The following is a 2500-nucleotide window of genomic DNA, read 5'->3' on the forward strand; positions in this document are numbered from 1 at the left end:
GCCACACCACCCTAAACAAGCCCAATCTCATCTGATCTTGGAAGCTAAGCAGGGCCGGGCCTGGTTAGTACTTGGATGGGAGACCACCTGGGAATACCAGGTGCTGTAGGCCTTTTTTTTTTCTCTCTTGTTCTGGCTTCCTTCAATGCTGGTGTTGAGATGTATAAGAGATGTAGGTCAATAGGAAACTAATACCTACAGCGACTCCACCTTGAACAAGCACAATCTCATCTGATCTTGAAAGATAAGCCGCGCCAGGCCTAGTTAGTACATGGATGGGAGACCACCTGGGAATACCAGGTGCTGTAGGCCTTTTTTTTTCTCTTTTGATCCGGCTTCCTTCAATGCTGGTTTTCAGATGTATAAGTGATGTAGGTCATTAGGAAACCAAATCCTACAGCCACAACACCCTAAACAAACCCAATCTCGTCTGATCTTGGAAGCTAAGCAGAGCCGGGCCTGGTTAGTACTTGGATGTGTGACCACCTGGGAATACAAGGTGCTGTAGGCTTTTTTTTTTCTCTCTTGTTCCGGCCTCCTTCAATGCTGGTTTTGAGATGTATAAGAGATGTAGGTCAATAGGAAACCAATACCTACAGCCACACCACCCTGAACAAGCCCAATCTCATCTGCTCTTGAAAGCTAAGCAGGTCCGGGCCTCGTTAGTACTTTTTTTTTTCTCTCTTGTTCTGGCTTCCTTCAATGCTGGTTTTAAAATGTATAAGTGATGTAGGTCATTAGGAAACCAATACCTAAAGCCACACCACCCTGGACAAGCCCAATCTCGTCTGATCTTGGAAGCTAAGCAGGGCCGGGCCTGGTTAGTACTTGGATGGGAGACCACCTGGGAATACCAGGTGCTGTAGGCTTTTTTTTTTTTCTCTCTTGTTCCGGCTTCCTTCAATGCTTGTTTTTAGATGTATAAGAGATGTAGGTCAATAGGAAACCAATACCTACAGCCACACCACCCTGAACAAGCCTCATCTTGGAAGCTAAGCAGAGCCGGGCCTGGTTAGTACTTGGATGCGAGACCACCTGGGAATACCAGGTGCTGTAGGCCCTTTTTTTTTTCTCTCTTGTTCCGACTTCCTTCAATGCTGGTTTTGAGATGTATAAGAGATGTAGGTCAATAAGAAACCAATACCTACAGCCAAACCACCCTGAACAAGCCCAATCTCGTCTGATCTTGGAAGCTAAGCAGGGCTGGGCCTGGTTAGTACTTGGATGGGAGACCACCTGGAAATACCAGGTGCTGCAGGCTTTTTTTTTCTCTCTTGTTCCGGCTTCCTTCAATGCTGGTTTCTAGATGTATAAGAGATGTAGGTCAATAAGAAACCAATACCTACAGCCACACCACCCTGAACAAGCCCAATCTCGTCTGATCTTGGAAGCTAAGCAGGTCCAGGCCTGGTTAGTACTTGGATGGGAGACCACCTGGGAATACCAGGTGCTGTAGGCCTTTTTTTTTTTCTCTCTTGTTCCGGCTTCCTTCAATGCTGGTTTTGAGATTATAAGAGATGTAGGTCAATAGGAAACCAAAACCTACAGCTACACATCTCTAAACAAGCCCAATCTCGTTTGTTCTTGGAAGCTAAGCAGGGCCAGGCCTGGTTAGTACTTGGATGGGAGACCACCTGGGAATACTAGGTGCTGTAGGCTTTTTTTTTTTCTCTCTTGTTCCGGCTTCCTTCAATGCTTGTTTTTAGATGTATAAGAGATGTAGGTCAATAGGAAACCAATACCTACAGGCACACCACCCTGAACAAGCCTGATCTTGGAAGCTAAGCAGAGCCGGGCCTGGTTAGTACTTGGATGCGAGACCACCTGGGAATACCAGGTGCTGTAGGCCCTTTTTTTTTTCTCTCTTGTTCCGACTTCCTTCAATGCTGGTTTTGAGATGTATAAGAGATGTAGGTCAATAGGAAACCAATACCTACAGCCACACCACCCTGAACAAGCCCAATCTCGTCTGTTCTTGAAAGCTAAGCAGGTCCGGGCCTGGTTAGTACTTGGATGGGAGACCACCTGGGAATACCAGGTGCTGTAGGCCTTTTTTTTTTTCTCTCTTGTTCCGGCTTCCTTCAATGCTTGTTTTTAGATGTATAAGAGATGTAGGTCAATAGAAAAACAATACCTACAGCCACACCACCCTGAACAAGCCCAATCTCGTCTGATCTTGGAAGCTAAGCAGGGCTGGGCCTGGTTAGTACTTGGATGGGAGACCACCTGGAAATACCAGGTGCTGTAGGCTTTTTTTTTTCTCTCTTGTTCCGGCCTCCTTCAATGCTGGTTTTGAGATGTATAAGAGATGTAGGTCAATAGGAAACCAATACCTACAGCCACACCACCCTGAACAAGCCCAATCTCGTCTGATCTTGGAAGCTAAGCAGAGCCCGGCCTGGTTAGTACTTGGATGGGAGACCACCTGGGAATACCAGGTGCTGTAGACCTTTTTTTCTTCTCTCTTGTTCCGGCTTCCTTCAATGCTGGTTTCTAGATG

At 46.4% G+C, this 2500-nt stretch overlaps 3 non-coding genes and 6 pseudogenes across 3 annotated transcripts in view; all 9 read left to right on the plus strand.

Annotated features, from left to right (window-relative positions):
- LOC142114639 (5S ribosomal RNA) overlaps positions 1-112 on the plus strand; it is a 119-nt gene extending 7 nt beyond the window's left edge. Inside the window, exon 1 of the ribosomal RNA XR_012681901.1 lies at positions 1-112. This exon is cut by the window's left edge and continues 7 nt beyond it. This is a non-coding gene — a ribosomal RNA (5S ribosomal RNA).
- A 280-nt stretch (positions 113-392) lies between these two features.
- LOC142114095 (5S ribosomal RNA) lies at positions 393-511 on the plus strand (annotated as a pseudogene).
- Positions 512-750: 239 nt separating this feature from the next.
- Positions 751-869, plus strand: LOC142114351 (5S ribosomal RNA). Its single transcript, XR_012681840.1, has one exon. It is a non-coding gene; the product is annotated as a 5S ribosomal RNA (ribosomal RNA).
- Positions 870-1142: 273 nt separating this feature from the next.
- Positions 1143-1261, plus strand: LOC142114397 (5S ribosomal RNA; annotated as a pseudogene).
- Positions 1262-1340: 79 nt separating this feature from the next.
- On the plus strand, positions 1341-1459 carry LOC142114482 (5S ribosomal RNA; annotated as a pseudogene).
- Positions 1460-1540: 81 nt separating this feature from the next.
- LOC142114088 (5S ribosomal RNA) lies at positions 1541-1659 on the plus strand (annotated as a pseudogene).
- A 272-nt stretch (positions 1660-1931) lies between these two features.
- On the plus strand, positions 1932-2050 carry LOC142114585 (5S ribosomal RNA; annotated as a pseudogene).
- An 82-nt stretch (positions 2051-2132) lies between these two features.
- Positions 2133-2251, plus strand: LOC142114228 (5S ribosomal RNA). The gene has a single exon (XR_012681727.1). It is a non-coding gene; the product is annotated as a 5S ribosomal RNA (ribosomal RNA).
- An 80-nt stretch (positions 2252-2331) lies between these two features.
- Positions 2332-2450, plus strand: LOC142114663 (5S ribosomal RNA; annotated as a pseudogene).
- Positions 2451-2500: the final 50 nt, after the last annotated feature.

The sequence above is a fragment of the Mixophyes fleayi genome, unplaced genomic scaffold, assembly GCF_038048845.1.
Source record: "Mixophyes fleayi isolate aMixFle1 unplaced genomic scaffold, aMixFle1.hap1 Scaffold_145, whole genome shotgun sequence".
NCBI lineage: Eukaryota > Metazoa > Chordata > Amphibia > Anura > Limnodynastidae > Mixophyes > Mixophyes fleayi.